The sequence below is a fragment of the Schistocerca nitens genome, chromosome 1 (assembly GCF_023898315.1).
Source record: "Schistocerca nitens isolate TAMUIC-IGC-003100 chromosome 1, iqSchNite1.1, whole genome shotgun sequence".
NCBI lineage: Eukaryota > Metazoa > Arthropoda > Insecta > Orthoptera > Acrididae > Schistocerca > Schistocerca nitens.
In genome coordinates, this window is record NC_064614.1 from 1,215,231,660 (window position 1) to 1,215,244,264 (window position 12,605).

General features: G+C 43.7%; 6 non-coding genes across 6 annotated transcripts; all 6 read left to right on the top strand.

Moving 5' to 3' along the window:
- The first annotated feature begins 874 nt into the window (after positions 1-874).
- Trnar-ucu (transfer RNA arginine (anticodon UCU)) lies at positions 875-947 on the top strand. Its single transcript has one exon. It is a non-coding gene; the product is annotated as a tRNA-Arg (tRNA).
- A 1,292-nt stretch (positions 948-2,239) lies between these two features.
- Positions 2,240-2,312, top strand: Trnar-ucu (transfer RNA arginine (anticodon UCU)). Its single transcript has one exon. It is a non-coding gene; the product is annotated as a tRNA-Arg (tRNA).
- A 1,292-nt stretch (positions 2,313-3,604) lies between these two features.
- Positions 3,605-3,677, top strand: Trnar-ucu (transfer RNA arginine (anticodon UCU)). Its single transcript has one exon. It is a non-coding gene; the product is annotated as a tRNA-Arg (tRNA).
- Positions 3,678-4,969: 1,292 nt separating this feature from the next.
- Trnar-ucu (transfer RNA arginine (anticodon UCU)) lies at positions 4,970-5,042 on the top strand. The gene has a single exon. It is a non-coding gene; the product is annotated as a tRNA-Arg (tRNA).
- Positions 5,043-6,334: 1,292 nt separating this feature from the next.
- Positions 6,335-6,407, top strand: Trnar-ucu (transfer RNA arginine (anticodon UCU)). Its single transcript has one exon. It is a non-coding gene; the product is annotated as a tRNA-Arg (tRNA).
- A 1,292-nt stretch (positions 6,408-7,699) lies between these two features.
- Positions 7,700-7,772, top strand: Trnar-ucu (transfer RNA arginine (anticodon UCU)). The gene has a single exon. It is a non-coding gene; the product is annotated as a tRNA-Arg (tRNA).
- Positions 7,773-12,605: the final 4,833 nt, after the last annotated feature.

Below are 12,605 nucleotides of genomic sequence, written 5' to 3' on the forward strand. Positions count from 1 at the left end.
AGTTTCACAACAAGACATTTTACTATGGTTCCTTAACTGTACCCATTAAACAATGACACTCTGTATCTATAGAAACGGCGGCAATTTTCCCTTCAGCACAAGGGGCTTGCCGAAGGGGACTTTTACTGGAGACGGTCAGGAGGCAGCTTGCTGGATACATTAAGGGCAAAGGTCAGACAGAGATGTCTGATGTCGACTGACGCTTGCAGAAAACTACATTAAGTATGATTCCCGCCTATAACTGACGGCGAGAGAGATGCATCATCTGGCCACTTCTCATCGAAGTACACTGTCAGCAAGCAATGGCTGACGCTTCGAGGACGGCATGAAATTGCTAGGGAGGTGATGCAGCTAACCTCCCTGGTAAATGTGCTAACAGGACACACACGTCCGTTGTTGGAGTGTATACATATGATGGGGACCGGCTGTGACACAGCAGTCGACCAAATGCAAAAAATGTTACTAATTGTACAGTGTTTCCAGTGCGTCGTTTACCACTTTGTGAGCGGATGCTGTTCTAAAGAATGCAATTCCCATTTACCTTTAAGCAGTGCACGTGAGCGGATCTAATAGCAGGACTGTGTTACTATGACTATATAGAGAAACTCTGTCAATACGCAGGTGTATAAATCAGTAGGGCTATGGTAAACAGAGCGATTCGGAGCGACGTATCGTGTCTGTTGCATAAATAATGAGTCTTTGATCTAATTGCTTCAGACAACTATGAAAGTTAGCCTAACAATTAGAATGGACATCAAAGCCTTGAAAAACAGATCCAATGACAACACCAAATCAGAAAAGTGACGCGAGACATGTAGCACGGGGGGTCATGTCTTGCACAATCACTTACATCTGAGCAAAGAACTTGCACAGCGTCCCTTTGGCGCAGAGGATAGCGCGTTGGACTTCTAATCCAAAGGTCGTGGGTTCGATCCCCACAAGGGACGGGCAATTTTTAAAAATGTCTGCCAATCACAAGATGGGTATTGACATATGGGTAACAACAAGCGTCTTCAAAACGTGAAAATTGTTGTGACCTCAGTTCTATTGTGAAGTGTGTTAACCTTACACATACAAGCAAAATTCTCCATGATCTGTTATCCATGACGCTGTTATATGTAAATGCTGTAGAAACGGAACCATATATTCACGTGCCTGTTCACGGAAATTATCTTTCAATACCCAGTTTTTACCTACAGATAGCAATAGAACGCACATTTTGTACAGAAACAAATACAATGAAGACTGAAATAATTTTGTATTACTTCACGAGTCAATGTATGTAAGCCCAATCATAATGTATAATTCTTTCAGCCCAAGATGAGAGGGTTACAGTTTTCTCGGCCACAAGTGAGAAAAGTAGACAGTTTCACAACAAGACATTTTACTATGGTTCCTTAACTGTACCCATTAAACAATGACAATCTGTATCTATAGAAACGGCGGCAATTTTCCCTTCAGCACAAGGGGCTTGCCGAAGGGGACTTTTACTGGAGACGGTCAGGAGGCAGCTTGCTGGATACATTAAGGGCGAAGGTCAGACAGAGATGTCTGATGTCGACTGACGCTTGCAGAAAACTACATTAAGTATGATTCCCGCCTATAACTGACGGCGAGAGAGATGCATCATCTGGCCACTTCTCATCGAAGTACACTGTCAGCAAGCAATGGCTGACGCTTCGAGGACGGCATGAAATTGCTAGGGAGGTGATGCAGCTAACCTCCCTGGTAAATGTGCTAACAGGACACACACGTCCGTTGTTGGAGTGTATACATATGATGGGGACCGGCTGTGACACAGCAGTCGACCAAAGTCAAAAAATGTTACTAATTGTACAGTGTTTCCAGTGCGTCGTTTACCACTTTGTGAGCGGATGCTGTTCTAAAGAATGCAATTCCCATTTACCTTTAAGCAGTGCACGTGAGCGGATCTAATAGCAGGACTGTGTTACTATGACTATATAGAGAAACTCTGTCAATACGCAGGTGTATAAATCAGTAGGGCTATGGTAAACAGAGCGATTCGGAGCGACGTATCGTGTCTGTTGCATAAATAATGAGTCTTTGATCTAATTGCTTCAGACAACTATGAAAGTTAGCCTAACAATTAGAATGGACATCAAAGCCTTGAAAAACAGATCCAATGACAACACCAAATCAGAAAAGTGACGCGAGACATGTAGCACGGGGGGTCATGTCTTGCACAATCACTTACATCTGAGCAAAGAACTTGCACAGCGTCCTTTTGGCGCAGAGGATAGCGCGTTGGACTTCTAATCCAAAGGTCGTGGGTTCGATCCCCACAAGGGACGGGCAATTTTTAAAAATGTCTGCCAATCACAAGATGGGTATTGACATATGGGTAACAACAAGCGTCTTCAAAACGTGAAAATTGTTGTGACCTCAGTTCTATTGTGAAGTGTGTTAACCTTACACATACAAGCAAAATTCTCCATGATCTGTTATCCATGACGCTGTTATATGTAAATGCTGTAGAAACGGAACCATATATTCACGTGCCTGTTCACGGAAATTATCTTTCAATACCCAGTTTTTACCTACAGATAGCAATAGAACGCACATTTTGTACAGAAACAAATACAATGAAGACTGAAATAATTTTGTATTACTTCACGAGTCAATGTATGTAAGCCCAATCATAATGTATAATTCTTTCAGCCCAAGATGAGAGGGTTACAGTTTTCTCGGCCACAAGTGAGAAAAGTAGACAGTTTCACAACAAGACATTTTACTATGGTTCCTTAACTGTACCCATTAAACAATGACACTCTGTATCTATAGAAACGGCGGCAATTTTCCCTTCAGCACAAGGGGCTTGCCGAAGGGGACTTTTACTGGAGACGGTCAGGAGGCAGCTTGCTGGATACATTAAGGGCAAAGGTCAGACAGAGATGTCTGATGTCGACTGACGCTTGCAGAAAACTACATTAAGTATGATTCCCGCCTATAACTGACGGCGAGAGAGATGCATCATCTGGCCACTTCTCATCGAAGTACACTGTCAGCAAGCAATGGCTGACGCTTCGAGGACGGCATGAAATTGCTAGGGAGGTGATGCAGCTAACCTCCCTGGTAAATGTGCTAACAGGACACACACGTCCGTTGTTGGAGTGTATACATATGATGGGGACCGGCTGTGACACAGCAGTCGACCAAAGTCAAAAAATGTTACTAATTGTACAGTGTTTCCAGTGCGTCGTTTACCACTTTGTGAGCGGATGCTGTTCTAAAGAATGCAATTCCCATTTACCTTTAAGCAGTGCACGTGAGCGGATCTAATAGCAGGACTGTGTTACTATGACTATATAGAGAAACTCTGTCAATACGCAGGTGTATAAATCAGTAGGGCTATGGTAAACAGAGCGATTCGGAGCGACGTATCGTGTCTGTTGCATAAATAATGAGTCTTTGATCTAATTGCTTCAGACAACTATGAAAGTTAGCCTAACAATTAGAATGGACATCAAAGCCTTGAAAAACAGATCCAATGACAACACCAAATCAGAAAAGTGACGCGAGACATGTAGCACGGGGGGTCATGTCTTGCACAATCACTTACATCTGAGCAAAGAACTTGCACAGCGTCCCTTTGGCGCAGAGGATAGCGCGTTGGACTTCTAATCCAAAGGTCGTGGGTTCGATCCCCACAAGGGACGGGCAATTTTTAAAAATGTCTGCCAATCACAAGATGGGTATTGACATATGGGTAACAACAAGCGTCTTCAAAACGTGAAAATTGTTGTGACCTCAGTTCTATTGTGAAGTGTGTTAACCTTACACATACAAGCAAAATTCTCCATGATCTGTTATCCATGACGCTGTTATATGTAAATGCTGTAGAAACGGAACCATATATTCACGTGCCTGTTCACGGAAATTATCTTTCAATACCCAGTTTTTACCTACAGATAGCAATAGAACGCACATTTTGTACAGAAACAAATACAATGAAGACTGAAATAATTTTGTATTACTTCACGAGTCAATGTATGTAAGCCCAATCATAATGTATAATTCTTTCAGCCCAAGATGAGAGGGTTACAGTTTTCTCGGCCACAAGTGAGAAAAGTAGACAGTTTCACAACAAGACATTTTACTATGGTTCCTTAACTGTACCCATTAAACAATGTCACTCTGTATCTATAGAAACGGCGGCAATTTTCCCTTCAGCACAAGGGGCTTGCCGAAGGGGACTTTTACTGGAGACGGTCAGGAGGCAGCTTGCTGGATACATTAAGGGCAAAGGTCAGACAGAGATGTCTGATGTCGACTGACGCTTGCAGAAAACTACATTAAGTATGATTCCCGCCTATAACTGACGGCGAGAGAGATGCATCATCTGGCCACTTCTCATCGAAGTACACTGTCAGCAAGCAATGGCTGACGCTTCGAGGACGGCATGAAATTGCTAGGGAGGTGATGCAGCTAACCTCCCTGGTAAATGTGCTAACAGGACACACACGTCCGTTGTTGGAGTGTATACATATGATGGGGACCGGCTGTGACACAGCAGTCGACCAAAGTCAAAAAATGTTACTAATTGTACAGTGTTTCCAGTGCGTCGTTTACCACTTTGTGAGCGGATGCTGTTCTAAAGAATGCAATTCCCATTTACCTTTAAGCAGTGCACGTGAGCGGATCTAATAGCAGGACTGTGTTACTATGACTATATAGAGAAACTCTGTCAATACGCAGGTGTATAAATCAGTAGGGCTATGGTAAACAGAGCGATTCGGAGCGACGTATCGTGTCTGTTGCATAAATAATGAGTCTTTGATCTAATTGCTTCAGACAACTATGAAAGTTAGCCTAACAATTAGAATGGACATCAAAGCCTTGAAAAACAGATCCAATGACAACACCAAATCAGAAAAGTGACGCGAGACATGTAGCACGGGGGGTCATGTCTTGCACCATCACTTACATCTGAGCAAAGAACTTGCACAGCGTCCCTTTGGCGCAGAGGATAGCGCGTTGGACTTCTAATCCAAATGTCGTGGGTTCGATCCCCACAAGGGACGGGCAATTTTTCAAAATGTCTGCCAATCACAAGATGGGTATTGACATATGGGTAACAACAAGCGTCTTCAAAACGTGAAAATTGTTGTGACCTCAGTTCTATTGTGAAGTGTGTTAACCTTACACATACAAGCAAAATTCTCCATGATCTGTTACCCATGACGCTGTTATATGTAAATGCTGTAGAAACGGAACCATATATTCACGTGCCTGTTCACGGAAATTATCTTTCAATACCCAGTTTTTACCTACAGATAGCAATAGAACGCACATTTTGTACAGAAACAAATACAATGAAGACTGAAATAATTTTGTATTACTTCACGAGTCAATGTATGTAAGCCCAATCATAATGTATAATTCTTTCAGCCCAAGATGAGAGGGTTACAGTTTTCTCGGCCACAAGTGAGAAAAGTAGACAGTTTCACAACAAGACATTTTACTATGGTTCCTTAACTGTTCCCATTAAACAATGACACTCTGTATCTATAGAAACGGCGGCAATTTTCCCTTCAGCACAAGGGGCTTGCCGAAGGGGACTTTTACTGGAGACGGTCAGGAGGCAGCTTGCTGGATACATTAAGGGCAAAGGTCAGACAGAGATGTCTGATGTCGACTGACGCTTGCAGAAAACTACATTAAGTATGATTCCCGCCTATAACTGACGGCGAGAGAGATGCATCATCTGGCCACTTCTCATCGAAGTACACTGTCAGCAAGCAATGGCTGACGCTTCGAGGACGGCATGAAATTGCTAGGGAGGTGATGCAGCTAACCTCCCTGGTAAATGTGCTAACAGGACACACACGTCCGTTGTTGGAGTGTATACATATGATGGGGACCGGCTGTGACACAGCAGTCGACCAAAGTCAAAAAATGTTACTAATTGTACAGTGTTTCCAGTGCGTCGTTTACCACTTTGTGAGCGGATGCTGTTCTAAAGAATGCAATTCCCATTTACCTTTAAGCAGTGCACGTGAGCGGATCTAATAGCAGGACTGTGTTACTATGACTATATAGAGAAACTCTGTCAATACGCAGGTGTATAAATCAGTAGGGCTATGGTAAACAGAGCGATTCGGAGCGACGTATCGTGTCTGTTGCATAAATAATGAGTCTTTGATCTAATTGCTTCAGACAACTATGAAAGTTAGCCTAACAATTAGAATGGACATCAAAGCCTTGAAAAACAGATCCAATGACAACACCAAATCAGAAAAGTGACGCGAGACATGTAGCACGGGGGGTCATGTCTTGCACAATCACTTACATCTGAGCAAAGAACTTGCACAGCGTCCCTTTGGCGCAGAGGATAGCGCGTTGGACTTCTAATCCAAATGTCGTGGGTTCGATCCCCACAAGGGACGGGCAATTTTTCAAAATGTCTGCCAATCACAAGATGGGTATTGACATATGGGTAACAACAAGCGTCTTCAAAACGTGAAAATTGTTGTGACCTCAGTTCTATTGTGAAGTGTGTTAACCTTACACATACAAGCAAAATTCTCCATGATCTGTTATCCATGACGCTGTTATATGTAAATGCTGTAGAAACGGAACCATATATTCACGTGCCTGTTCACGGAAATTATCTTTCAATACCCAGTTTTTACCTACAGATAGCAATAGAACGCACATTTTGTACAGAAACAAATACAATGAAGACTGAAATAATTTTGTATTACTTCACGAGTCAATGTATGTAAGCCCAATCATAATGTATAATTCTTTCAGCCCAAGATGAGAGGGTTACAGTTTTCTCGGCCACAAGTGAGAAAAGTAGACAGTTTCACAACAAGACATTTTACTATGGTTCCTTAACTGTACCCATTAAACAATGACACTCTGTATCTATAGAAACGGCGGCAATTTTCCCTTCAGCACAAGGGGCTTGCCGAAGGGGACTTTTACTGGAGACGGTCAGGAGGCAGCTTGCTGGATACATTAAGGGCAAAGGTCAGACAGAGATGTCTGATGTCGACTGACGCTTGCAGAAAACTACATTAAGTATGATTCCCGCCTATAACTGACGGCGAGAGAGATGCATCATCTGGCCACTTCTCATCGAAGTACACTGTCAGCAAGCAATGGCTGACGCTTCGAGGACGGCATGAAATTGCTAGGGAGGTGATGCAGCTAACCTCCCTGGTAAATGTGCTAACAGGACACACACGTCCGTTGTTGGAGTGTATACATATGATGGGGACCGGCTGTGACACAGCAGTCGACCAAAGTCAAAAAATGTTACTAATTGTACAGTGTTTCCAGTGCGTCGTTTACCACTTTGTGAGCGGATGCTGTTCTAAAGAATGCAATTCCCATTTACCTTTAAGCAGTGCACGTGAGCGGATCTAATAGCAGGACTGTGTTACTATGACTATATAGAGAAACTCTGTCAATACGCAGGTGTATAAATCAGTAGGGCTATGGTAAACAGAGCGATTCGGAGCGACGTATCGTGTCTGTTGCATAAATAATGAGTCTTTGATCTAATTGCTTCAGACAACTATGAAAGTTAGCCTAACAATTAGAATGGACATCAAAGCCTTGAAAAACAGATCCAATGACAACACCAAATCAGAAAAGTGACGCGAGACATGTAGCACGGGGGGTCATGTCTTGCACAATCACTTACATCTCAGCAAAGAACTTGCACAGCGTACCTTTGGCGCAGAGGATAGCGCGTTGGACTTCTAATCCAAAGGTCGTGGGTTCGATCCCCACAAGGGATGGGCAATTTTTAAAAATGTCTGCCAATCACAAGATGGGTATTGACATATGGGTAACAACAAGCGTCTTCAAAACGTGAAAATTGTTGTGACCTCAGTTCTATTGTGAAGTGTGTTAACCTTACACATACAAGCAAAATTCTCCATGATCTGTTATCCATGACGCTGTTATATGTAAATGCTGTAGAAACGGAACCATATATTCACGTGCCTGTTCACGGAAATTATCTTTCAATACCCAGTTTTTACCTACAGATAGCAATAGAACGCACATTTTGTACAGAAACAAATACAATGAAGACTGAAATAATTTTGTATTACTTCACGAGTCAATGTATGTAAGCCCAATCATAATGTATAATTCTTTCAGCCCAAGATGAGAGGGTTACAGTTTTCTCGGCCACAAGTGAGAAAAGTAGACAGTTTCACAACAAGACATTTTACTATGGTTCCTTAACTGTACCCATTAAACAATGACACTCTGTATCTATAGAAACGGCGGCAATTTTCCCTTCAGCACAAGGGGCTTGCCGAAGGGGACTTTTACTGGAGACGGTCAGGAGGCAGCTTGCTGGATACATTAAGGGCAAAGGTCAGACAGAGATGTCTGATGTCGACTGACGCTTGCAGAAAACTACATTAAGTATGATTCCCGCCTATAACTGACGGCGAGAGAGATGCATCATCTGGCCACTTCTCATCGAAGTACACTGTCAGCAAGCAATGGCTGACGCTTCGAGGACGGCATGAAATTGCTAGGGAGGTGATGCAGCTAACCTCCCTGGTAAATGTGCTAACAGGACACACACGTCCGTTGTTGGAGTGTATACATATGATGGGGACCGGCTGTGACACAGCAGTCGACCAAAGTCAAAAAATGTTACTAATTGTACAGTGTTTCCAGTGCGTCGTTTACCACTTTGTGAGCGGATGCTGTTCTAAAGAATGCAATTCCCATTTACCTTTAAGCAGTGCACGTGAGCGGATCTAATAGCAGGACTGTGTTACTATGACTATATAGAGAAACTCTGTCAATACGCAGGTGTATAAATCAGTAGGGCTATGGTAAACAGAGCGATTCGGAGCGACGTATCGTGTCTGTTGCATAAATAATGAGTCTTTGATCTAATTGCTTCAGACAACTATGAAAGTTAGCCTAACAATTAGAATGGACATCAAAGCCTTGAAAAACAGATCCAATGACAACACCAAATCAGAAAAGTGACGCGAGACATGTAGCACGGGGGGTCATGTCTTGCACAATCACTTACATCTGAGCAAAGAACTTGCACAGCGTCCCTTTGGCACAGTTCCGCTTGCGACGCCGTGCAGGTCGCACGTGTTGTGCCTTCGCTCCGCCATAGCGTGTGCAAGCCGTGAATACTTTCGTTGTTTGCTAGATTTGCTGTCTTGTGCTTCCATCAATTCACTTAGCTTTTAGTGTTTTGTTTCGTTTTGTGTTAGCGGTCTCGACCGCTTAATACGTGGATATGTCTTCCAGGTTGTTCCCAAGGAAATGTACTCTGTGTTTCGAATTTGACAAGTCTACGCGTCATGTTCAACCGAGTTCCATGGAAGTTCACGATTTCATAGTGGATGTCATTGGTATTACGTCTGACCAGGTTCATACTGCGTATTACGACACCGATCTCTACTGTTTCTTCGTCAAGTTGTTAAACCCTGTGTTACTGGAGAGGATTCTGTTAAAACATGGTGGAAGAGCTGAGTTCCGTCATCGTGACGCCTCGGTGAGTACTGTTCTCATATCCAGTGCTGATGTAGAATACAAAAATGTCCGTGTGTACAACCTGCCGCCGGAAGTTGAAAACTGTTACTTACGTGAGATTTTGACGAAGTATGGGGAGGTCAAGCAAATCCGTAACGAACGTTGGTCTAATCAACATCGGTTACAGTGTTTTAGTGGAGTCCGGTCAGTCGAAATGCACGTCAAGCAAGATATCCCCTCCCATCTTCTTGTTTGTGGGTATAAAGTGCATGTCACGTACAGTGGGCAACCAGGCACATGCTTTATTTGTAATGAAACTGGCCACTTGCGTACGAACTGCCCTAAACGTGTCTTTGTTCTCAAAAGTTCTTTGGAACAGCGTAAAAAATTGACATTGGCCGATCTTGTTAGGGAGGCACCCATCACGGATATCGAACGCCCTAGTGATAGTGAAATATTGCCCCCGGGGCCTGGTTTGCCTGTTGCCGAATTTCCACCCTTTCCTTCACAACCGGTTACAGATACGCCTGATTCCAAATCTGACGTGCAGCAGCTGAGCCACAAACGGCGTCGAACGTGTGATGATGATAGTCCGGACGAGGATCTCCAGGAATTAGAACACGGCGTCCCAAAAGAGATGCCGGTTACGGTAAATGACTCAAGTTTTTCTGAACCGTCACACGCAGCTGTCGACGCTGCGGCTATTGACGTCATTCCGAGTGACGTACAGGCAGCTTTGGCACCACAACAGCCGAGCACGCCGCCTGAATTCGCGACGTCACCACAGGCCGAATCACAACAAGCGAGTGTTTCCGAAATGCATAACGAGGAAGGCAGTACTTGTGTACCAACGGAAGGAAGTCAACGTCCGTCTCCAAACAAACACGAAGTTCGTGCTAGTGACAACAAACAAACTTGTCCTAAGGTGGAAATTGAGTGCCGGCCACCTTCTGAGCCAGTTCTTTCTGTAGATCCGATGGCTGAGGCGTCCCATCACGTTATGGATTGCGAAGTAACTCAGGACCCTCCCACACCTCCGTCTGCCGATGTGTTCCCTAGCAGAGCACGTAGTAGGACCAAAGTTCAACCAAACGTCAACGCAGTACGGAAGAAAAACAAACCCAACGACACCCAAGTGACCGTTCGTGATTCTCCCGACAATGCAATCCATTCCGACGTTTCTCTGACATTGTAATGCAACCAGTATTGTTTAGTGACCCTTTACGTCCCTCACTGTCATAATGGCGCAAGCGTACAAATTCGTCTCCCTGAACATAAATAAGATTCGATCTGATCTCAAAATTGCGGCACTACAGCAGTTTCTCTACGAATCTGACGCAGATATTGTGTTGTTGCAGGAAGTTACTGTTTTGAATCTCTTCATCTCTGGTTTTAAAACCATATCAAACGTTGCTCCTGAGGAAAGTACAGGTACCGCACTTTTATTACGGGAAGGTATTCCAGTTGAGGAGATCGAGTTTTTAGATTCCGGTCGAGGAGTGAGCTGTAAAATATTTGATGTAACCCTTGTTAACTTATATGCCCCGTCAGGCACCAGCAACAAATTCGAACGGTCACGTTTTTATAAGGAGGAGGTTACGTATCTGTTGCGGAGAAGTCCTCCAAACCTGATCATAGGAGGTGACTTCAACTGTGTTCTACGTAAAAACGATCAGTCTCCTAATTTTAACTACTGTAAAGAACTGCACGAGCTCGTTAAGAATATTAAGCTGAAAGATGCTTGGGAACTGAAGTATCCTACTTTAGTTAAATTTACTTTTTTCACCGGTACTTCATGCAGCCGTCTGGATAGAATTTATCTATCGGACTGTATCAGTGACAGACTCCTAGCGGTTGACGTAATCCCGGCTAGTTTTAGCGACCATTGCGCTGTTGCGGCAACAGTTCGCTTAAATCGACAGCCTACCAAATTATTTCGTTCCCCGTGGATGTTAAACGTATCGCATCTGGCGGACGCTGAAATATTTGATGTTATCAGGCATGTGTGGGTAACTTGTTTGCGTTCCATCACTTTTTATCCGACTAAGGCGATATGGTGGACCACTGTTGCGAAACCAAAGCTTCGAAAGAGTCTCATTTATTACAGTGCTCAGAAAGCACGCGCCTGCAAGCAAACCTTTGAGTTTTACTACACTGTGCTGCGACAACTGTATGATTCATCCACTGCGACCACCACTAACTTTCCATCAATTCAACGTGTCAAGGCTAAACTTGTCAGCTTGAAGCGTCAACAGTTGGAAGGTCTGAAGGTTAAATCCAAACCTAAATCTGTTTTAGCGGACGAAATGACATCTATGTACCATTTATTCAAGCATTTATCACGCCGCCGCCGAGCTTTCATTGATGTTTTGGAAAGAGATAATGGGGAATTACTCTCTACTCAAGCGGCCATTGTTAGTGAAATTCACCAACATTTCCAACGACTGTATTCCAGTGGGATTGTCAACGACCCTGCAGTCAGTGCCGTGGTCAATGTTTTTGATAGGGCGATTACTCCTGCTGAAAATGTCGACTTTTTATCGGATTTCACTCCCGAGGAAGTTTTAGCCTTGATCTCCAAGTCGCCTTCCTTTAAATCGCCTGGTCCTGATGGTTTGCCCAAGGAATTTTATATTAAATTCTGGAATGTCCTTGGTGGTACTTTTACTGAAATTGTTAACGAAGTCATGCGTGGTGGTCCTCTTCCTGCCGAGTTCAAAGTGGGTAGAATTGTTTTAGTCCCGAAGAGAACTGGTCACAAGCGAGTTGATAATCTCCGTCCAATCACATTATTGAACTTTGATTATAAAACGATTGCCCGAGCGATTAATAGCAGAATGACCCCCATCCTTGGGAAAGTTATTCACTCCCATCAGTCTTGCCTTCCAGGGAGATCCATTATGACTCCGGTTGCGGAGTACAGAGACGTTATTTCAGTAGCGGCCGTCACCAACATCAAATGTGCTTTCCTTTTTCTTGACTTTTGCAAAGCTTTCGACCGCGTTAGTCATCACTATTTAGAACGCATCCTGCAACGAATTGGACTCGAAGAACGAGCTGTGGCAGTCATTCGGAATATGATAACAGGCATTACTGCTAGGATCACCGTT